The following is a 24,640-nucleotide window of genomic DNA, read 5'->3' on the forward strand; positions in this document are numbered from 1 at the left end:
TGCTGCTGCTTCGGCTGCTCTTTCTTAAAGGGGCAATGACAGCATCGGAGGAAGATGGCAACCTGGGTGACAAGGAGGGTGACCGCATCAAAAAAATGAGCAGCAAGCTTCAGTGAGCCGGGCCTTAATGTCCCCGTAATTGAAATACAGAGCAAACAGTGGAATGATTGTTTAATCATCTTGGTTGTACTGGAATGTGATAGCTGCTATTGAACTGACAGCACCCTTCGATCTTGTGATTGACTGGGGTCAGTAAAGGTGACCAAGAAAAGAAATATCTGAGGATCTATTGCTATCTCTATGGCAACAATCTGGAGACATCTTGTAATTGGACGGTACTAACTAACCGAAGAGTTAATAAAATGATGGTTTTGGGCACCTCTTAAATAAATGCTAAATGCTTAAACAACAATTGGGGGGAGAAATTCGGTATCGCCCCATTTGGGGCGCCATTATCGGTGCAAAGTTTAGCACCTGGCACGAATTATCGCCTCCGACTGCAAACTTGGCCTCTATCGCCCCTGGAGGTGATTGGAGCGCTAAATCAGGGGCTACACACCTCTCTTAAGGCGCTAACGCCGAGGAGCGAGGCGCTACCTCAGAGCGCTGGCGAAGCTCAGGTGATGTCAGTTAGCAATGGAACACAGACAGACTGGTGCCATCCAGTTCTTATAGGGGAGGGTCGATCTTGCTCTCGAGCCACACCCTGCTCATTGCAGCCCTGAATCTCAGCCTGGAGAGACCTGTACATCAATTGTGCTGGAACCAGTAATGGATAGGCCCAGGGAAAGAGCTCGGCGCTTCAGCGACCGGGCCTTGGTGGCTCTGGTTGGCGCTGTGGAGCGGTGATGGGCAGTGCTCTACCCACAGAGTGACAGGAGGCCATTGCCCCACGAATACAGAAGAGTCTGGAGGGAGGTGGCTCTGCATGTCTCCTCGAGGAGCCTGGTGCCGAGGACCTACACCCAATGTTGGAAGAAGTTCAACAACCTCACTCGGGTCGTCAGGGTAAGTGGCTGCTTTTCAATAACTCTACATCCCTCCATCTCAACTTCACTCCGTGCCCAGAGAGTTTAAAACCCCCAAATGCCCAACACTCATCCAAGACCTATGGCCATCTCATAAAACACACACGCACATTCCACACCTTGCATACATTAAGGGCTATTCAACTATGGGAGGCACATCAGGCAAGCACATGGCTGCATACATTAAGGGCTATTCAACTATGGGAGGCACACCAGGCAAGCACATGGCTGCACATTTACTCAGACGCCGTCCTTTTTCTTGCAGGCCAAGCAATCTCATAACAGGCGGCAGCAGCAACGCACGAGAGGAGGACCGGTTGACCTACACACCCTCAGCGATTTGGAGGCACGCATGCACAGGATCATTGCCAGCCAAGTCATAGGTGCCGTGGCTGCTGGAGAGGTCGACCCCCTTGGGGACAGCAATGGTATGTTCATCAGCTTTCTCTCCTCTCTCATTCCACTTGCCCCTCAACACCAGCCTTTTACACTTTCAATCCAACTTACTAAATGTCTCCAGTCCTTGCTCCCTCATTGCCCCCCTGTCCTGACACTAAAGCCAGTCTTGTACCTCCCTGCTTTCAGATAGTGAACCACCAGCTGACCAGCCTATCCCTCAACCAACCAGTGGCAGCGACGCCCCAGGCGAGGAGGAAAAGGAAGCCAGAGCCTCACCACCTGCGTCTCCTGAGGGAGCCCATGCCGACATGGGACCACATCTTCCCTAGAGGAGAGCGGGGGGTAGGGTCTGATGAGGGCGAAGCTCTGGGACCCAGCGGGCTACAGCAATGTCATGGCAGTAGGGAAGCTCGGGACCATCTCCCCGGAGGGCGGGTAGGGAAGCGAGTCCTGCTGCACTGGACTCAGAGGAGGACCGCATCATCGCGGCCATGAATAGCCAGGCCTTGAGCATGCACACTGAGCTCGTGGGTGCAATGGCAACGCAACGGCTTAGTGCTGCAATTCTGTCATTGGCTGGTGCCATCCAGTCTCAAACTGGTCTCATGCAGTCTCAGATTGATGTCACGCAAGCACTGACTGCTGCCATCCTCACTGGGTCGGCCACATTGCCCCGGGGCTCTCATGGTGCCGCAGCAGGCCAGCAATCTGTGCTCAAGCAGATTGCTCCGGATGCTGATGTGCTGGCCCGTGGGAGTGCCAGTGTGTCAGTCAAGCAGGGAGGTGCTGTCCTCTCTCAGGATGACAGCATTCCTGCTCCCAGCACTGTCACTTCCCCATTGCACTTGCCACGGCCTGCAACACAGCCAGCCCAGACTGCTGCCGCCCATGCAGAGTTGGTGCAGTCTGCAGCCGGGGCCTCCAGGCCCAGAGCTGGTCGAGGGCGTCCTTCAACATCTGTAGTCTCTGCATCTGACATTCAGCAGCCTTCCACCAGCCTTGCTGCAGCCTCTGGGGCCCCATTGCGGAGGAGCAGTAGGGTGGGAAGGGGGGAAGTGCGCAGGGGATGGAGATCACCCTCGAAGGGCAAACAGTAGCAGGTCTAAATAAATGGTGGGAATGTTTGTAGTAAAGGTCGAGGTTCGTGTGATTACATTTGTTTACTGTTTTGCCGTTTATCCCCACCTTGTGAGAACCAGTTCTGTTAGTTCATGATTTGTTGTGTTTGTTTCTAATTGTTTGTCCTGAATAAATGACACATACAGAGTTTGTGAAAGAATAAAGTTGTATTCAAAATGTACATTTTTGGCCTTTGCAATCATTCCAACTTTGACCGGCAATAGGGGGGGCGGGTTGCTTTCCATCATGTTGTTCTCCATGCCAGAAGCCATCTTCTAAGTAGGGGCCTAGAAGCAGCTTCTTATCAGCCATTGACGGACGGCCCTTGCATTGGCAACATTGTGTGCCTCCCTCCCACGTTGGTGCTGCTGCTGATCATCCTCCTCCTCTTCCTCCTCCTCCTCCTCAGGTGGTGCACCAATCCCTGGGGGCATTAGCTGGGTCCTCAGGATTGGCAGGTTATGAATCATGCAGCACACAACTATGAAGAGGGAGACTTGCTCAGGAGAGTACTGCAGGGCTCCTCCTGAATGGTCCAGACAGTGGAACCGTTGCTTGAGCACACCAATCGTTTGCTCAATTATGTTCCTGGTGACCACCTCCTTGCTGAAGTGCAGCCTGCACAAACACTACTCCTCAGACAAATGAATGTAGGAGAATTGCTCCCAGAATACCCTGGGAGAGTAAGGTCTCCTGTGCAGAGGCCTGTTGGCCCTCCTCCCTCTGGCCATGTTTGCCACTCTCAGCGTCTCTGCTGCCTCTGATTCTGCAGGTGCAGGACGACGCCCCGAATCAATGCAGCCCCCATAGTCTCTTCTAAATTGCTGCAATGAAGGTCAAATCAAAATGAACCTGCAAAGTGCTGCTCAGTACCCAAAACTCTTTCACAGAGCGTTGAATCTCTCCAGAAGTCTCTCTCTCTCTCAGAATGCATGGTGCACCGCTTCCAAGACAAATATATCCTTCCTTAGATAAGGAGACAAAAACTGTGCACAGTACTCCAGGCGTGGTCTCACCAAGGCCCTGTACAATTGTAGCAAGACTTCCTTACTCTTATACTCCAACCCCCTTACAATAAAGGCCAACATGCCATTTGCCTTCCTTATTGCTTGCTGTACCTGCATGCTAGCTTTCTGTGTTTCTTGCACAAGGACACCCAAATCTCTCTGAACATCAACATTTAAAAGTTTCTCACCATTTTAAAAAATATTCTGTTTTTCCATTCTTCCTATCAAAGTGAATAACCTCACATTTCCCTACATTATACTCTATCTGCCACCTTACTGCCCACTCACTTAGTCTATCTATATCCCTTTGCAGACTCTGTGTTCTCCTCACAGCTTACTGTCCCACCTAGCTTTGTATCCTATCCCACACCAAGTCCTGCTTGCCCATCATTCTTATATTTGGGGGCCTACATTGGCTCCAGTTCCTCCAATGCCTCAAATTTAAAATTCTTATCCTTGTGTTTGAATCCCACCATGGCCTCACCCTTCTCTATCTCTGTAACCTCCTCCAGCACTACAACTCCACCCTGGCAACCAAACTCTCCATTTCTCGGACTATGGCCCCCTGTGCACCCCCCGCCTTCGCATCACCATTGTGGCCGACTAAGCCCCAAGTTCTGGAATTCCCTGCCTGAGCTCCTCTGCCTCTCCATTTCTCCTTTAAGACCACCCTTAAAACCAACCTCTTTGAATATATTTTTGGTCACTGCTCCTGATGTCTTCTTCTTTGGCTCAGTGCCCATTTATTTCTGATTATACCCCTGTAAAGCACCTTAGGATATTTTTCTAAGATAAAAAGGCACCACGTAAATGCATGCTGTTCTCTTTTCAGGGCACAACAGGCTGCAATTATATGTCACAGATGAGTGCAGCATACCCCTAGCAATGGTACTGGTGATGACCAATCATGTATAGACATGTGCTTCGTTGTACCTCTGCTGTTGTTCAGGCCATTTTTAGTGGGGTCAAGTATCCATGGAAGCAAGGGGTAGGCTTTATTACCAACAAGCCATCTGTTAGACATGATTTTCTGTCCTGAAAGGTCAGTGAGGAACGAATTTCAAAATCTAAATGTCACTACTTTCAGCATATATCACATTGCTGTGTAGAATCCTTTGCATGTTGTCACACATAATTTATATATTCAGGAAGTGGAAGCACTTCATGTTAGGATGTTTAGGAGATTTACGTAGGAGCTCAAAAAGCAACATGGGTGCCATCTATAACACGGTGGACCTTGGGAAAGCCAGCAATCCCGTAAATCTGGATGGCTCTATCTCGCTGCTTCCTTGATGTGATGAAAAAGGTGATGAATTCCCCAGTTCTCCTCTAAAGTGCTTCAATCATCTGATGAATGTATGCCAATACTGCACTCTAGCTGATGTTACATAGATCCCTGCGCCCCTAGCTGCAGGTCCTCATGCAGGAGGTGGCAGAGCTCTTCTATTGCTTCTTTGCTGAAGTGCTCTCTTCTTACTTAGGTTCTCATATGACCTGTGTTGCCAATTTTTCTATGGGTGGGGTGGGCACATTTGGTGGGATCCATCTTCTTTAAATCCTGCCTGACTCTCCTTCCCTCCATCCTGTTCTGCTCCTCCTCCTCTCTAATAATGGCATAACAGCGTATACCCCTAGGGAATGCCATGCCTTCTCCTGAGAGGCCCTCACTGTGGATGGGAGGGGACAAAATCTCCCGTTGGTCTCACACTCTCAGAAACAGGCAGAAGTAAGTCCAGGTCTGTGTAGACAGAATGCCAAAATAAACTGCTGCAAAAAGTAATTCCAGCTGCAGAAAATGCTACTGAAATTCACCACACTCTTCAAACTCACTTAGTCCTCACTTCCAGTGACAACAGCTGTGCTTTGTAATTCTGAGTCTAACTTACCGTGAGTGCATTGCAAGTGTAAAAGCAGGGAACTTGGAACTGTAATGAAATTGGCCCTCGTTATAATATATGTAAATAAGCTCTCTCAGCAGGCGAGGGAAGGAAGGACCAAAATGTACAAGGAAATTCAGGGGGTTTGATTTTAGGGCAGAAAACTTGCATAATTGAGTTCCGCCCCATTTTCCTCCGAAGTGTTTCTCCAAAGTGTTACTTGCTTTTATTGCACACTGACTTTCCACTGAAAACAACGTGGAATTTAGAGGCCAGTGTGTCCGCGACCTCTGCAAAATGAAAGAACGGGTTAAAAAAGAGATCACCGTCCTTCCCAATCACGCCAGCATTGTGTTCTAATGATGAGTCTGTCCCCCCACCCACACCACCCAAAATGTTAAATCATCTCCCCTACGTTCGTACACTGATAGACTCATCCCACATCACCAGCAACCCCTGCTGTAACTTTTGAAGTTACTGAAGTCTATTTAGAGACCAGAGGGCTGCAGAGTGCACAGATGAGAGATGTGATATCAGAGGGAATTTTTAATTAACCCGTTTTACACACCGGCTGGTTTCACTTTCCACTGAGGTCAAAATCGGGCGGGGTTTAAAAGGGGAAGCCCCTCAGTGTCCCACCAGGGTGATTAAGTTAAGAATACCCCGATTGTTACTGAGGTTTACTCTGACAACTCTAATTTAATCCATGCAATTTTTCAGAATTGCTTTGGAGAGAGTCATCAAAGTAAACTAAAGGCTCTGAGTCTACAGTCATGTGATTTCTTGGAAATTACATAACTAAAGTGAAACCTATCCTTGCATTGAGTAACTCCGCCTTCCGGAATGCATATCAAAAAGAGAACAACTCGTCTCCAGAACAAAACAGCTCAATCCATTCTAAGAAAAATTGCTTTCTGATCAAATTGTTTCTCTGTGCTGGAGGAACTTATTGCCAAAGAGAAAGGTAAAGATCTTTTTTTCTTCATTATAATGGTACCTTTTTTGTCGATGTGTCCCTTTTAAGCCTAAACAGAAAGATTTACTGTGTTATGTCCAAGGATAGGGCAACGCGGTGGCATGATGGTTAGCACTGTTGCCTCACAGCGCCAGAGACCCGGGTTCGAATCCGGCCTCGGGTGACTGTCTGTGTGGAGTTTGCACATTCTCCCCGTGTTTGCGTGGGTTTTCTCCGGGTGCTCCGGTTTCCTCCCACAGTCCAAAGATGTGCGGGTTAGGTTGATTGGCTATGATAAATTGACCATTAGTGTTAGGGGGATTAAAATACGTGGGGTTACGGGGATAGGGTGGGATATGTGTCGGTGCAGGCTCGATGGGCCGAAATGGCCTCTATCTGCACTGTGGGGATTCTGTGATTCTGTGATGTTATTTAGTTGTTTGGAAAATGTATAGACTCCTAGGTGTGGGGGCCACCATGCCTGCTAGGACTGTAACTCGTGCTGCCTGAAGGGAGGTGGCACAGGCACTGAGTGGCAACTTCCTCAACACCCAGAGCTTGTTAATTGACTGTTAATTGATGCTGGCAAGGTAATACTGGGCACTCTCTCCTTTCCTTCCTCTTTTCTGAACCCTCTTGGAGCAATACGTCCACAACTTCCACAAGCAGTGCAGCAGAGAATAAGGTCAAAGCAGGGAATAATGGTAAAAAAATTAAATTAAAGGCTCTTTATCTCAATGCACGAAGCATTCGTAATAAGATAGACGAACTAGTGGCACAAATAGAGATGAATGGGTTTGTTGTAATAGCCATTAAAGAGACATGGTTGCAAGGTGGCCAAGGTTGGGAACTAAAAGTTCCAGGGTACTTGATGTTTTGAAAAGACAGGCAGAATAGAAAAGGAGGGGGAGTAGCCCTGATAATAAAGGATGACATAAGGACAGTAGCGAGAAAGGGTCTCAGCTTGGAAGATCAGGAAGTAGAATCAGTATGGCTGGAGATAAGGAATAACAAGGGGCATAAAGCACTGGTAGGAGTAGTTTATAGGCCCCCTAACAGTAGCTATACTGTTGGACAAAATATTAATCAAGAAATAGTAGGAGCTTGCAACAAGGGTAATGCAATAATCGTGGGGGACTTTAATCTTCATATAGACTGGACAAATCAAATTGGCAAAGGTATTCTGGAGGACGAGTTCATGGAATGCATTTAGGACAGTTTGTTAGAACAATACGTCATGGAACCAACCAGGGAACAGGCTATTTTAGATCTTGTATTATGTAATGAGACAGGGTTAATTAGCAATCTCATAATAAAGGATTCTCTGGGGCAGAGTGATCATAATATGATAGAATTTCACGTTAATTTTGAGAGTGACTTGCCTAAGTCCGAAACTAGTGTCTTAAACTTAAATAAAGTCAATTACATAGGTATGAGGGGTGAGTTGGCTAAGGTAGATTGGAAAAATAGATTAAAAGGTATGGCGGTAGATAAGCAGTGGCTAGCATTTAAAGAAATATTTCATAATTCTCAATAAAAATACATTCCATTGAGAAACAAAAACTCCACAGGAAAAGTGATCCATCCGTGGCTAACTAAAGAAGTTAAGGATAGCATTAGATTGAAAGAAGAAGCTTATAATGTTGCAAAGAATAATAGTAAGCCTGAGGATTGGGAGAGTTTCAGAAACCAGCATAAGTTGACCAAAAAGGGAAAAAATAGAATATGAGAGAAAACTAGCAAGAAATATAAAAGCAGATTGTAAGAACTTCTACAAGTATTTAAAAGGAGGAGAGTAGCAAAAGTAAATGTTAGTCCCTTAGAGGCTGAGACTAGAGAAATTATTATGGGGAATAAGGAAATGGCAGAAACGTTAAACAAATATTTTGTATCAGTCTTCACAGTAGAAGACACAAAAAGCATACCAAAAATAGTGGGGAACCAAGGGTCGAATGAGGGTGAGGAACTTAACGTAATTAGTATAAGTAGAGAAAAAGTACTAAAGAAACTAATGGGACTAAAAGCCGACAAATCCCCAGGACCTGACGGCCTACATCCTAGTGTTCTAAAAGAGGTGGCTGAACAGATAGTGGATGCATTGGTTTTGATCTTTCAAAATTCCCTAGAATCTAGAATGATCCCAGCGGATTGGAAGGTCGCAAATATAACACCGCTATTCAAGAAAGGAGGGAGAGAAAAAACAGGGAACTACAGGCCAGCTAGCCTGACATCAGTCATCGGGAAAATGCTGCAATCCATTGTTAAGGAAGTGGTATCAAGTCACTTAGAAAATCATAACATGATTAGGCAGAGTCAACATGGTTTTATGAAAGGGAAATCGTGTTTGACAAATTTATTAGAGTTTTTTGAGGATGTAACTAGTAGGGTAGATAAAGGGGAATCAGTGGATGTAGTATATTTGGATTTCCAAAAGGCATTTGATAAGGTGCCACATAAAAGGTTATTACACAAGATTAGGGCTCATGGGGTTGGGGGTAATATAGTAGCATGGATAGAGGATTGGTTAACAGACAGAAAACAGAGAGTAGGGATAAATGGGTCATTTTCAGGTTGGCAGGCTGTAACTAGTAGGGTGCTGCAAGGATCAGTGATGGGGCCTCAGCTATTTACAATCTATATTAATGACCTAGATGAAGGGACCGAGTGTAATGTATGTGCTGTCTGATCACTGTTGTCATGTTTATGTGTGTTCAACCAAGGGCTGCTGTATGATCACTGTTCATATATTCAGTGTATGTGGTACTGGGGTCTGCTATGTGACACATGTTATGTTCCGTATGAGATGTACTGCTGTCTGCTGTGTGATCCTTGTTCAGATGGGCAATGTGCGCCATACTGGGGCCTGCTGTATGAGTCTTGTTCTTATTTCGTTCAAGGACAATTCAAAATATTTTCTTAATGGTGAGAGGCTGGGGGCTGTGGCGGAGCATAGGGATTTAGGTGTCCATGTACATAAAATCACTAAAAGCTGGTGCGCATATACAAAATGTACTCAAAATGGCTAATGGAGTGTTGGGCTTTATCTCAAGGATGTTAGAATACAATGGGGAGGAAGCTATGTGCCAGTTGTGGAGAGGCTTGGTCAGATCTCATCTGGAATACTGTGTTCAGCTTTGAGCACCGCACCACAGGAAAGATATATTGGCCTTAGAGCAGATATAGGGCAGAATCACCAGAATTATACCAGGGCTTAAAGGATTAAATTATGAGGACAGATTGTGTAAACATGGGTATTCCCTGAGTTTAGATGGTTGAGAGGTGATCAAATTGAGGTCTTTAAAATGATAAAGGGATGTGATAGAGTAGACACAAACTATTTCCTCTGGTGAGGGAAACTGGAACAAGGGGACATAATCTTAAAATTTGAGCTCGGCCATTTAGGAATGAAATCAAGAAGTACTTTTTCACACAAAGGGTGGTGGAAATCTGGAGCTCACTCGCCCAAAAAAGGCTGCAGGTGCTGAGTCAACTGAAATGTTCAAGGCTGAGATCGCTAGATTTTTGTTAGATAAGGAAATTAGGGCCTTGGATCAAAGGCGAGTAAATGGAGTTGATGTACAGATAAGCCATGATCTGATTGAATGGCAGAACATGCTCGAGGGACTGCATGGCCTACTCCTGTTCCTACGCTCTTGAGACCTTGTCCACAAGGTCAACCTCCAAATAAAAGGGCTGCATCCTTTGAGTAATGTAACATAGCTGTTGCATTCTCAATTCTGCACACCCACACGTGCAATAACGCTGCCTGTGCATGAAAGATTGTGCAGTGAGCATACTTAATTGAGCCATGGAATCCAGCAGGTTTGGCCTTTCACTCACCAGCAGGGGTGCATCCCGGAGCAAAGGTAATTTTTCATTTGGGGGAAGTGGCTGCGGCCATTTTAACTCCCCGCCTGGTTTCTACCGGGCACGCTAGATTAAAATCGGCCCTGGTGATTTAAATTCCACCATAGCACGCAAATAATTATATAAAGCTACCAGATTGTCGCTTAAAAACCCAACCAGTTCACAAATGTCCTTGAGAGAGGGGAACCTCTCAACCCCTACCCAGTCTGGCTTCGGCACAAAGGATTGCTTCATGGGAATTCCCCTTATGTTTTTTTGGAGGATGAAGAGCAGTAACAATGGAAGGATGCCAAGTAGGGCAGGCTGCACTAGCAGACAGACTGTGCTGACCCTCACAGCTGCATTTACTGGCAGGAAGTCACCGACCTGAATTTGTTGGAGGAGCTCTGCCTGCAAATGCTCTGAATCACAAGGGAAGTGGTTAAAAAAAAAGCTTTAACATCTGCTGCAAGCATATCTGCAGCTTAGTGTGCCCCATGAGCCTAGCACTGCTAGTGGCAGCCATGGTCAGTCGTGCCCGCAAATTATGTGCTTTCACCTTCTTCCAGGAATATAGCCCTCTGGAGAGGCTGCACTGGAGCAACAAGCAGGACCACCTTATCTATCACCTTATGCAACACCACCTCCCCTTTGCTAACATCAAATAGAGGACTTAATTGTTGAGTCACTCCATCCCTTTGCCAAAGACTCAATTCCTAACACCACATTTATTGTGCCAGCCACTTGGCTTGCCAGTCAGTTTTGCTATACAAACAGCCTTTGCAAAGGCTCAAACATACATTAGAAGCTTTTGTAAAGGCTACCAACAGTTCTGTCCACATATTAAAGGTAAGTGGGCACATTCCTTTAATTTTACCAGGACACTTAATGGTTGCGCATGTTAATAATACAGTTAACCAATGGAGAGCTCATTGAAAAGTTTCGCCTGCTGTCAGCTGTGGCTCAATTGGTAGCACTCTCACCTCTGAGTCAGAAACTGTTCCCATTGGCGGAAGGGTCGAGAGCCAGAGGACACAGATTTGAGGTGATTGGCAGAAGAACCAAAGGCGACATGAGGGGAAACTTTTTTACGCAGCGAGTGGTTAGGATCTGGAATGCACGGCCTGAAAGAGTGGTGGAGGCAGATTCAATCATAGCTTTCAAAAGGGAAATAGATAAGTACCTGAAGGAAAAAAATTGCAGGGTGGGGGAGTGGGGCTAGCTGAGGTGCTCTTGCAGACAGCCAGCATGGGCTCAATGGGTGAATGGCCTCCTTCAGTGCTGTAACCATTCTATGATTCTATGATTCTAAGATTGTAAGATTGTGGGTTCAAGTCTCACTCCAGAAACTTAGCCACAAAATCTAGGCTGACATTCCAGTGCAGTACTGAGGGAGTGCTGCATTGTCGTGGGATGTTGTCTTTCAGATAAGATGTTAAACCGAGGCCCCCTTTCCCTCAACCACTAAAAAAAAGAATTCCTACAATATAACAGCGACTACACTTCAAAAGTGCTGTAAAGCGCTTTGGGACGTCCTGAGGTCGTGAAAGGCGTGATATAAATTTAAGTTCTTTCTTTCTTTAACCATGACTAGGGAAAGTTATTTATTGCTCAAACTGTTCTGAATCTTGACTGGCTCCAAAAGATTTTAGGCAAAATTGAAGTACTATACTTGCTGTAGGAAGAGATGAAAGCCATGTCAAGACAAATTACTCACCTATTTATGAGCAGCAATTGCAGAAGGTCTGTCTTTTTTTAACAATCTGACCTTTGCCTTCTTAGCAAGGACACCACTAGACATAGCAGAAAGAGAAACGTTGAGCTCTTATTCAGGCTTGTGTTGGCTACTGGGTTGGTTGTTACCTGAGGAATGCAGCGTGGGATTGTCGAATATTCGGGGTAATTTTAACCACCCACCCCCCGCAAAACAGGTGGGTTTGGGTCGGTGAGAAATTAAAATTAAAAAAATTTCAAACCCAACTCCAAACCACTTTCAAACCCGCTCACTTCCGGTTTTAACAGAGGCAGGACAACCAATCCACTCGCACGAGGTAGGTTAGTCGGTAAAAGCTTTTAAGAAGGCTGCATGCCTCCATTTTAATAGGATTTCTATTTTCAACTTCTGTTCGCTGGATTTCTCTGGCCTTGGGAACAACGGCAGGTAAAAGGAGGCGAGACGGGCTGGATCCATCAGTTAAGTCCCTTTGCAGCACTGCTTGTGGGCAGGAGGAGCAGGAGTTTTTTTTAATTCACTTATGGGATGTGGGTGTCGCTGGCAAGGCCAGCATTTATTGCCCATCCCTAATTGCTCTTGAGAAGGTGGTGGTGAGCCGCCTTCTTGAACCGCTGCAGTCCCTGTGGTGAAGGTACTCCCACAGTGCTGTTAGGTAGGGAGTTCCAGGATTTTGACCCAGCGACGATGAAGGATCGGCGATATATTTCCAAGTCACGATGGTGTGTGACTTGGAGGGGAACTTGGAAGTGGTGGTGTTCCCATGTGCCTGTTGCCCTTGTCCTTCTAGGTGGAAGAGGTCGCAGGGTTTGGGAGGTGCTGCCGAAGAAGCCTTACCGAGTTGCTGCAGTGCATCTTGTAGATGGTACACACTGCAGCCACGGTACACCGGTGGTGGAGGGAGTGAATGTTTAAGGTGATGGATGGGGTGCCAATCAAACGGGCTGCTTTGTCCTGGATGGTGTCGAGCTTCTTGAGTGTTGTTGGAGCTGCACTCATCCAGGCAAATGGAGAGTATTCCATCACACTCCTTACTTGTGTCTTGTAGATGTTGGAAAGGCTTTGGGGAGTCGGGAGGTGAGTCACTCGCCGCAGAATACTGTAGGGGGTTTTGCACAGGCGTGTTTGGGTCAGTCAGCTTTGCCTCTGACTACCTCCTTTGAGCGGTTCGAATCGCTCGCCCCCTGGGTTCTGGACACCGGACTTAGATACAGGCAGCGATACAGAGAAGACTCGAGTAGACAGGTGGTTGGATGCAAACAAAACCAAGATTTTATTGAAGAGGAAAACTTGACACAATCTTATGGAAAAATTACTGGTGTACACTTCTACAGGCAAAAATTACAAGAGAGTCATAATAATACTATACATACAGGGAAATGGGGAACACACAGCACATCGAGGGAAAACAACTATCTTAACAATCCCCTTATCCTTATCTCACCCCCTATACCTAACTAGGTTAAGCTATGAGGGGTCAGAATTTATGCTCACCAATCAAAAGGGTTTGTTAGACTCAAAACAGCGGTTGGGTTCGGGGTTCGCTCTTGGTGCTCTCTGGAGCCTGCCGTCGTCACGTGGGCTCCGGGCGCTGCAAGGGCGTTGTCCAGGTTCGAGTACCCCAAAGTTGAAGTCTCTGCTTGGGTACTTTACCTTGCAGGGATGGTCCTTCGTCGACAGCGTGAGTTTGCATGAAGATAGTCGCAGGTCAGCTGAGGCTGAAGGCCCGATGATTCGAAGCCTACCCTCAGTTGGTCTTCCTCAGGTGGCCTTCTCTCCGGTGGTCTTCCCTCCTCCCCTCGTCGCGTCCCGCTTCGCCTGGCCTGAATTGTCCGTGTTCGCCCGACCCGGTGTCGGGGCGAGTCCAGATAGAGTGGGAGAGGGCACGGGCAAAGGCCAGGGGGTAAGCACGGGAAACATAGAAACATAGAAACATAGAGATAGGAACAGGAGTAGGCCATTCGGCCCTTCGAGCCTGCTCCGCCATTCAATGAGATCATGGCTGATCTTCGTCTGAGATCATAGCTGATCTTACCAGTTCAGTACCCCGTCCCCGCCTTTTCTCCGTAACCCTTAATCCCCTTAGCCTTCAGAAATATATCCAATTCTCTCTTGAAAATATTTATTGAATTAGCCTTCACAGCCCTCTGTGGCAGGGAATTCCACAGGCTCACCACTCTTTGAGTGAAGAAATTCTTCCTCATCTCTGTTTTAAATGATTTGCCCGCTATTTTTAGACTGTGGCCCCTGGTTCTGTGCTCCCCGGCCATTGGAAACATTCTCTCTGAATTCAGCCTGTCCAGGCCTGCCATAATTTTATATGTTTCGATGAGATCCCCTCTCAATCTTCTAAACTCCAGTGAGTACAAGCCCAAACTATTTAATCTCTCTTCGTAGGTCATTCCCGCCATTCCAGGTATCAGCCTGGTGAATCGCCGTTGCACTCTTTCCATGGCAAGAACATCCTTCCGCAGATGGGGCGACCAAAACTGTACACAATACTCCAGATGCGGTCTCACCAGCACCTTGTACAGCTGTAGTAAGGTATCCCTATTCCTATACTCGAACCCCCTTGATATGAAGGCCAACATACCATTTGCCTTCTTAATCGCCTGTTGCACCTGCATGCTCTCCTTCAGTGACTGGTGCACAAGAACACCCAGGTCCCTCTGCACTTCCCCATCTCCCAATCTATTGCCATTTAGAGAATAATCTACCCTCCTGTTTTTACCCCCAAAGTGGATAACCTCGCATTTATCCACATTATAGTGCATCTGCCACGTATCCGCCCATTCCCCCAACCTGTCCAAATCGCACTGTAGCCTCCTGACATCCTCATCAGAGCCCACCCCTCCTCCTAGTTTAGTGTCGTCAGCGAATTTGGAAATATTGCATCCAATTCCCTGATCCAGATCATTTATATATATTGTGAACAGCTGGGGTCCCAGGACAGATCCTTGCGGCACCCCGCTGGTCACTGCCTGCCACTCCGAAAACGAGCCGTTTATTCCAACTCTCTGTTTTCTATCCGCCAGCCAGTTCTCTATCCACGTTAATACTTTGCCCCCAATCCCATGAGCCTTAATTTTGCATGATAATCTTTTGTGTGGAACCTTATCGAAGGCTTTCTGGAAGTCAAGGTACACCACATCCACTGGCTCTCCCCCATCTATTTTACCAGTTACTTCCTCAAAAAATTCCAGCAGATTAGTCAAACACGATTTACCCTTTGTAAATCCATGTTGACTCTGTCCGATCCTTTCCCCATTTGTCAAGTGCTCCGCTATTTTATCCTTAATAATGGACTCTAGCATTTTGCCCACAACCGATGTAAGGCTTACTGGTCTATAATTCCCTGCTTTCTCTCTACCCCCCTTTTTAAATATTGGGGTAACATTAGCTACCCTCCAATCCACGGGTACTGTTCCCGAGTCAATGGAGTTCCGGAAGATGATCCTTAGAGCATCTGCTATCTCCAGGGCCACCTCCTTAAGTACCCTAGGATGTAGTTTATCAGGCCCCGGGGATTTGTCGGCCTTCAGTCCCCTCAACTTACCCAACACCATATCCCTAGAGATACTAATTTCTGTCAGCTCCTCCCTCTCATTAGTCCCTATGTTTGCCGATATTCCTGGGAGGTTATTTGTGTCCTCCTTTGTGAATACAGAACCAAAGTATGAGTTTAATTGGTCTGCCATTTCCTTATTCTCCATTATATATTCTCCCGAATCGGACTGCAAGGGACCGACTTGGGATTTTACCAGTCTTTTCCTCCTGATATACCGATAAAAGCTTTTGCAGTCTGTCTTTATGTTTGCTGCAAGTTTACTTTCGTATTCTATTTTCCCCTTCCTGATTAATCCCTTTGTCCTCTTTTGCTGTATCCTGTACTGCCCCCAATCTTCCGGTCTGGTGCTTTTTTTTGCCAGTTGATATGCCCTTTTTTTTTATTTTATGCTGTCCCTAATTTCCCTCGTTATCCACGGTTGAGTCACCTTTTTAGGTTTATTTTTATGCCAAACCGGTATAAACATGTTCTGGAATTCTTCCATTCTATCTTTGAATGCTTGCCATTGTCTATCCACTGTCAATCCCCCCAGAAACACCACCCAATCAATCTTACCCAATTCCCGTCTCATACCCTCGTAATTCCCTTTATTTAAGTTCTGGACCTTAGTCTCTGATTCAATTTTCTCACTCTCCATCTCGACTGAGAGCTCGATCATATTATGATCGCTCTGACCCAAGGGGCCTCGTACAAGAAGATTGCTGATAAGTCCCTTCTCATTGCACAATACCCAGTCTAAAATGGCCTGATCTCGAGTCGGCTCCTCGACATATTGGTCCAGATAACCGTCCCGAAAACATTCCAGGAATTCCTCCTCCTCAGAATTTTTACTAATTTGGGTAGTCCAATCAATATGTAAATTAAAGTCACCCATGATGACAGCTGTGCTCTTATCGCACGCTTCTCTAATTTCCCTTTTTATGCCTTCCCTCACCTCCATATTACTATTTGGAGGCCTATATATCACACCCACTAACGTTTTCCTCCCCTTGCTATTTCTCATTTCTACCCATACAGATTCCGTTTCATCCGAGTTAATATCCTTCCTTTCCATTGCATTAATCCCCTCCTTTACCAGCAATGCTACCCCACCTCCCCTACCTTTTTGCCGATCCTTCCTAAATATTGTATATCCCTGGATGTTAAGTTCCCAGCCTTGCCCACCCTGCAGCCACGTTTCTGTAATCCCAATCAAATCATACTTGTTTACCTCTATTTCCACAACTAATTCACCCACCTTGTTCCTAATGCTTCTAGCATTAAGATACAAAGCCTTCAGGCTTGCTTTTTTCACACTCTCATTATGAATTAGTTTGGCCCTTTGTGTTTCTCTCCTTTGCTTATTGCTTCTCACCTTTCTACCATCTATTTCTGACTTCATATGACTTCCCTCTTTTCCACTACCTAGGTTCCCATCCCCCTGCCAAATTAGTTTAAATCCTCCCGAACCGCCCTAGAAAATATTACCCCGAGGACATCGGCTCCCTCACAGTTCAGGTGTAGACCGTCCCCTTGGTACAGGTCACTCCTCCCCAAGAACTGGTTCCAATGCCTCAAGAATTTAAATCCCTCTCCCTTGCACCACTGCTCAAGCCACGTATTTAGCTTATCTATCTTACTCTCTCTAAACTTATTAGCTCGTGGCACTGGTAGCAATCCAGAGATTACTACCTTTGAGGTCCTACTTTTCAATTTAGCTCCTAACTCCCTAAATTCAGCTTGTAGGACCTCCTCCCTCTTTTTACCTACATCGTTGGTACCTACATGTACCACGACAACTGGCTGATCCCCCTCCCCCTTCAGAATGCTCTGCACCCACTCCGAGACATCCTTGACCCTTGCACCAGGGAGGCAACATACCATCTTGGAGTCTCGGTCTCGGCCACAGAAACTCCTATCTATCCCCCTTACAATTGAATCCCCTATCACTATAGCCCTATCCCTCTTTTTCCCGCCCTTCTGTGCAGCAGAGGCAGTCATGGTGCCCTGAACCTGGCTGCTGGTGCCTTCCCCTGATAAGTCATCTCCCCCAACAGTACCCAAAACGGTAAACCTGTTTTGGAGGGAGATGACCGCAGGTGACTCCTGCACTACCTTCCTGCCTTTACCCTGCCTTTTGGTCACCCATTTACTGTCTGAGCTAGCCTTTACCTGCGGTGTGACCAACTCACTGAATGTGCTATCCACAACATCCTCAGCATCGCGTATGCTCCAGAGTGAGTCCATTCGCAGCTCCAGCGCCGCCATGCGGTCCGCTAGGAGCTGCAGCTGGACACACTTCCTGCACACATAGTTGTCAGGGACAGTGTCCCTGATTTCCCACATGGCACAGGAGGAGCATGACACGGGTCCGAGCTGCCCTTCCATGACTTAACCCTTACAATACCCTTTTATTTACTACGATTTAGCTTAATTATTGAATTCTACTTAGAATAAGTTTGTGAAAGTACTCACCAACCAGTCACCTACCTGTTTTCTGGTGTTGTATTTTCACTGCCGCCTCCTGTCCTGGAACCTTTTCCACCTAGGTTAGGCTCCTGAAATAAAATAAATTGAACCTACCTTTTCAACTTCCCCTAACCCCTAAAAGGTTAGAGGAGGTGGAAGGGTGGGAGACACTACACTGTAGTGTTTCGGGTTTAGCAACAGCTCCACCTATATAAGAGTTACTGGCCTCCTGCTCTCCCGACTGCACCAGCTGCTCCCTGGTGACGTCACACACTGATTACTTTTTACCTCTCTCCTCTGCTGTTGATTTGGTACGCCTCGCAACTGCCGCCGGTTTTTAAGCCGGGCTCCTCCTCGCTGCTCCCTGCTGCTCCGAGTGGTCGGGCCTCGCAACTGCCGCCGGTTTTTAAGCCGGGCTCCTCCTCGCTGCTCCCTGCTGCTCCGAGTGGTCGGGCCTCGCAACTGCCGCCGGTTTTTAAGCCGGGCTCCTCCTCGCTGCTCCCTGCTGCTCCGAGTGGTCGGGCCTCGCAACTGCCGCCTGTTTTTAAGCCGGGCTCCTCCTCGCTGCTCCCTGCTGCTCCGAGTGGTCGGGCCTCGCAACTGCCGCCGGTTTTTAAGCCGGGCTCCTCCTCGCTGCTCCCTGCTGCTCCGAGTGGTCGGGCCTCGCAACTGCCGCCGGTTTTTAAGCCGGGCTCCTCCTCGCTGCTCCCTGCTGCTCCGAGTGGTCGGGCCTCGCAACTGCCACCGGTTTTTAAGCCGGGCTCCTCCTCGCTGCTCCCTGCTGCTCCGAGTGGTCGGGCCTCGCAACTGCCGCCGGTTTTTAAGCCGGGCTCCTCCTCGCTGCTCCCTGCTGCTCCGAGTGGTCGGGCCTCCCAACTGCCGCCGGTTTTTAAGCCGGGCTCCTCCTCGCTGCTCCCTGCTGCTCCGAGTGGTCGGGCCTCGCAACTGCCGCCGGTTTTTAAGCCGGGCTCCTCCTCGCTGCTCCCTGCTGCTCCGAGTGGTCGGGCCTCGCAACTGCCGCTGGTTTTTAAGCCGGGCTCCTCCTCGCTGCTCCCTGCTGCTCCGAGGGGGAAGAGCGGTAGCCACGAGGGCGAGGGGCCGAAGAGCCAGGGAGCGGCAGCACCAGCACCAGCACAGCAGCAGAGCAGCAGGAGAGCAGAGCAGGAGTTCACCGATTGCTACCTGGGGGCCTTCAATTATACCTTCCTCGAAAACCCTTATCTGCCCGCCAAATCAGGTTAGTTCTTTGTTTTAATTTTGGCAGGCTAGTTAAAATAATGGCAGCAATCTATACTGACGGTTTTTAGATGGCCAGTAATTGCATCTACCGGCCCGATAATCGACTTGTATTGTCCTGAAAGTCCTTGATGGGCTTGTCCAGCCTCGATGGATGTGTTTAATCTGTTTCCGATTATGTATGCAGACTGTTTGATGGCTTTAACTGTAGGCCTCATTGAATTTAGATCTGTCTCCAATTCGGTCTAATACATAATTCACAGTTCTGTCTGGGTCCCAAAACACAAAGTTCTTTTCACAGAAAGCCTGCAGCCTTAGTTTCAATTTCTCCCAAGCTGTCTGTGCTGCAGAATCCATTTTGGAATCCCGCAGGCTTTCTGCCACGAGGCACTGACGCCATCTTGGGTACCCTTTTTAATTCAAAAATGTCCACGCAGGGTCCCTTTTATTAATAATAACCTTTGGGGAGATGCACAAATTTTGCAAATCTTACAATACCTAGCCTCTGACCTGCTCTTGTTGCCACAGTATTTATGTGGCTGGTCAATGGTGACCCCCAGGATGTTGATGGTGGGGGATTCAGCAATGGTAATGCTGTTGAATGTCAAGGGGCGGTGGTTAGACTCTCACTTATTGGAGATAGTCATTGCCTGGCATTTCTGTGGCGCTAATGTTGCCTGCCACTTATCAGCCCAAGCCTGAACGTCGTCCAGGTCTTGTTGCATGCGGGCATGGACTGCTTCATTATCTGAGGAGTTGTGAATGGTGCTGAACACTGTGCAGTCATCAGCGAACATCCCCATTTCTGACCTTATGTTGGAGGGAAGGTCATTGATGAAGCAGCTGAAGATGGTTGGGCCGAGGATACTGCCCTGTGGAACTCCTGCAGCGATGTCCTGGGGCTGTGATGATTGACCTTCAATCACCACAACCATTTTCCATTGTGCTAGGTATGACTCCAGCCAGTGGAGCATTTTCCCCCGATTCCCATTGACTTCAGAATGTTTCCTCCTGGCCAACAAGCTTACCTGCAAAACCCCCTGGGATCTGTCTGCTCCCCCCACGTGAACTCACCCCCCACCCCTGACCACTATCCCCACCCCTCCCCCCCACCGCAATCTCTCCCCCTGACCATCATCTCCACCCCAGACACTTACTGCAGACGTGGTTGTCCGGGATCGGGATGCTCTCCACAAACTCCTACATGCTGCAGTTGCGGCACACCACCAGTACTGCCATCCCTAGATAACCTTGTTTTAATTTATTTAATTAATTAAAGTTTATGGGGGGGGGAAATTCAGTTGCTTTGCGCCTCCTGTTAGCGCCCTAAGTGCAAAGCAACTAGTGCACTGGCGCGGCGCCGCCAACGTCTCCTGCAAAATTCAGCGGGAGGTTAGCGGTGGCGGTAACCGGTAGCGCCCCACGGCGCTGCACCGTTGGTGATGACATCATCGCTGTGCGCAGCGCCCCGCTTGCGCCCTGGCCATGATCTTCGGTAGTGCCCCCCGACTTACCGCCAGACGCTATGTGGCCGGGGAGGCACTATTTAAAGGCGAGGTGCCGGGTGGCCATTTTTGTTGCTGGCCGCCTGCCAGCACCTGCCTCCGCTCCCATCCCCAGCCTCCTTACCTCCTTACCCGCAACCCCGCCCCCCCCGGCCGCGGAGTGCCAGCTGCGTTCCAAGAGCCCGGTGACGTATGAAAACTACTAGGCACTTGGTCTAAGTATTAAACAAGACTTTAATCAACTGTTTTTCAACATGGAGATCTAGTTGTGTCCTTCACTAGTTCCTGTTCATGAATGTCCGGAGCAACCTGGGCCCATGCACAAGTATTTATACTCTCCCTGGACAGCGCCACCAGCAGGCCACCCAGTATCATTTCAGAAGTCATTTCCACATGAATGGCAAGATTCATGTCACCTGGCACTTCTCTTGAGTGCCAGGCTTTTTTGCTGGCACTCCGATCCCCGGGTGCCCAGCTGGGTCCTGGGTCACGCTGCGCAAGGGCCCTCCCCTTTAAGAAGGGGAGGAAGGTCTGCAATACCGCAGCACGTAGCGCCACGATATTCCCTCGCAGCGCCCCCAAGAGAGAGGCGGGGCGCTTCCAGCAGCGACCCGCTTCCCTCTTGGGGTGCTACCACTCAATTTCTGTTGCGGGGGCGCTAATTTTTCTGGGGCGCTGTGAAGTTAGTGCCCCTAATGGGGCACGACTCAATTTTTAGCCCTATGTATATATAACTTCGTTTATAGGTTAGTTTTTTAAATAATTACTTGATCTAGTTTAAGCTATAGGTAGATTAAATTAAATATTTACCGGTAACACCAACACTACAAGAATTGGAAACAAAAAGCAGCACCTCCTTTCCCCTCTGCTCCGAATTCCCACTTTCTCGAAATTCCCAATTTTAACACTCTGTGCCGATCACTCTGTGCGTCAGCAGATACTGTTTACTTTTATAAACCTAGGTGCCGCCCCCAAGTTACAAGTGCTCACTCGGCGCCCTGTTCAAAGTAATTAGCACCTATTTAAGACAAACACTTACAGCTGATTGACAGTTAACTGCCACTGACAGGCAGTTTCTGTTGACTACAGTTTATTTTACAGTTTTTAAAGTTCTAAGTTAAATTCAAAATGTTAAACTAAATTTCACTTTTTACAGCTAGTACTCACCCAGTACTTACCAGAGACTTCCACTCTCTCCAAATTCCCTACTGTAACACTGTGGGCTGGATTTTCTCAATGGAGGCGAGTTGGAGGCAGGACTGCTGCTTGTCATGTCAATGTCCCGCCTTCATCATCGTCTGACCAACTGGAGGGATTTTCCCCTGATTGAGCTTGCGGGCTCAGCAGGCCAATTAGGGAGGAAGTCACTTTGATTTGCTATCTGTCAAGACTTCTTGAAAGAAGAAATGTCAGCTCTGTGAAGCTGTCAAACACTGACATTCTCTCTAGTTTGATGAGCCCTTGTGTTCAGGACTCATCAAACCTTTCAACTTTGTCGATTTCAGGTGGCTGTTGGTTCGGAGGATCCAACAGCCAGTCTGTGAAATCGACAAGGAAGATGTCAGGTCTCCCGATCCAGGGTGGATGAAGGTTGTAGGCAGAAAACAAGGTAAGTGCACATTTTTAACACTTATCACTCACCTTACATACTTACCACTCCACACTTGCACCCATCACTCACCTCTACATCTTACTTCCAGGTGCCTCCGACCCCCGCAGACCTCCTTTACGTCTCCTCGGGGTTCTCCGAGGTCGGGAAGCCTTCACCTGTGAAGGTAAAATGGCACTAATCCTTTTTTCTGCCAGTTAAAAAGGACTTAATGCCTTTCCCGCCTCCAGGAGACGGGACCCGAAGCAGCACATCTTCCCGCCTCCTGGTAAAAGGGCACGGAGGCGGGATGGGGGCGGGTTTGCCATCCGCCCTCACATTCTGCTACTTTACCGGCAGTCCCGCCTCCATGCCCGCCTCCTCGGGGCTGAGAATATCTAGCCCTCTGTTTAAGTGCACTCTGTTTAAGACCACTCTGTGCAGACCACTAGATCCTCTGACAGCGATCTCTCCCTACTTGCTCCTAGAAACATAGAAACATAGAAGATAGGAGCAGGAGTAGGCCATTCGGCCCCTCGAGCCTGCTCCGCCATTCAATGCGATCATGGCTGATCATCCAAATTCAGTACCCGGTCCCTGCTTTCTCCCCATACCCCTTGATCCCTTTAGCCTTAAGAAATATATCCAACTCCTTCTTGAATATATTTAATGTATTGGCTTCTACTGCCTTCTGTGGTAGAGAATTCCACAGGTTCACCACTCTCTGGGTGAAGAAATTCCTCCTCATTTCTGTCCTAAATGGCCTACCCCTTATCCTTAGTCTGTGAGCCCTGGTTCTGGACTCCCCAACCATCAGGAACATCCTTCCTGCATCTAGTCTGTCCAGTCCTGTCAGAATTTTATAAGTTTCAATGAGATCCTCTCTCATTCTTCTAAACTCCAGCGAGTACAAGCCCAATCGACCCAATCTCTCCTCATACGTCATTCCTGCCATCCCAGGTATCAGCCTGGTGAATCTTCGCTGAACTCCTTCCATGGCAAGAACATCCTTCCTCAGATAAGGCGACCAAAACTGCACACAATACTCAAGATGTGGTCTCACCAAGGCCCTGTATAACTGCAGCAAGACATCCTTGTTCCTGTACGCAAACCCTCTCGCTACGAAGGCCAACATACCATTTGCCTTCTTAACCGCCTGCTGCACCTGCATGCTTAGCTTCAGCGACTGGTGCACAAGGACACCCAGGTCTCGTTGCACTTCCCCTTCTCCCAATCTATTGCCATTCAGATAATAATCTGCCTTCCTGTTTTTGCCACCAAAGTGGATAACCTCACATTTATCCACATTATATTGCATCTGCCATGCTTTTGCCCAATCACCCAACCTGTCCAAATCATCCTGGAGTTTCTCAGCATCCTCCTCACAGCACACACGCCCACTCAGCTTTGTGTCATCTGCAAATTTGGAGATATTACATCTAGTTCCCTTGTCTAGATCATTAATATGTATTGTGAATAGCTGGGGTCCAAGGACCGATCCCTGCGGTACCCCACTAGTCACTGCCTGCCACTCCAAATCTTTGCTTTCTGTCTGCCAACCAGTTCTCTATCCAAGTCAATACCTTGCCCCCAATCCCATGTGCCTTAACTTTACACGCTAATCTCTTATGCGGGACCTTATCGAAAGCCTTCTGAAAGTCCAAATACACCACATCCACTGATTCTCCCTCATCTATTTTACCAGTTACATCCTCAAAAAATTCCAGTAGATTAGTCAAGCACGATTTACCTTTTGTAAATCCATGTTGACTTTGTCTGATCCTGTCACTGTTTTCCAAGTGCTCTGCTATTACATCTTTTATAATGGACTCTAGCATTTTCCCCACTACCGATGTCAGGCTTACCAGTCTGTAATTCCCCGTTTTCTCTCTACCACCTTTTTTGAATAGTGGGGTAACATTAGCTACCCTCCAATCCATGGGTACTGTTCCAGATTCCATCGAATGCTGGAAGATGATCAGCAAAGCATCTACTATTTCTAGGGCCACTTCCTTAAGTACCCTAGAATGTAGATTATCAGGCCTGGGGATTTATCAGCCTTCAATCCCATCAATTTCCCAAACACCGTTTCCCTACAAATACTGATTTCTTTCAGTGCCTCCCTTTCATCAGACCCTATGTTCCCCGACATCTCTTATTTGTGTCCTCCTTTGTGAAGACAGAACCAAAATATGTATTTAATTGGTCTGCCATTTCTTTGTTGCTGCGTCCTTCTGCTGTAGGCCTTCCCGCATACCAATCAGGCCACTCCCGCCAATCAGGCTGGCTGTCAGGTGGGAAACCAGGAGAAAAAATGTAAAAGGTGCTGAAA

General features: G+C 47.7%; 1 protein-coding gene across 1 annotated transcript in view; it reads left to right on the top strand.

Moving 5' to 3' along the window:
* The first annotated feature begins 6,084 nt into the window (after positions 1–6,084).
* Positions 6,085–24,640, top strand: part of LOC147115625 (receptor-transporting protein 3-like) — a 42,284-nt gene continuing 23,728 nt past the window's right edge. The window contains exon 1 of the mRNA XM_085990051.1: positions 6,085–6,394. The gene's annotated coding sequence lies outside the window, so the exon portion shown is untranslated. The remainder of the gene's footprint in view (positions 6,395–24,640) is intronic.

Source organism: Somniosus microcephalus, chromosome 6 (genome assembly GCF_052327205.1).
Source record: "Somniosus microcephalus isolate GS21.2 chromosome 6, FLI_Smic_1.0, whole genome shotgun sequence".
Classification (NCBI taxonomy): Eukaryota; Metazoa; Chordata; class Chondrichthyes; order Squaliformes; family Somniosidae; genus Somniosus; species Somniosus microcephalus.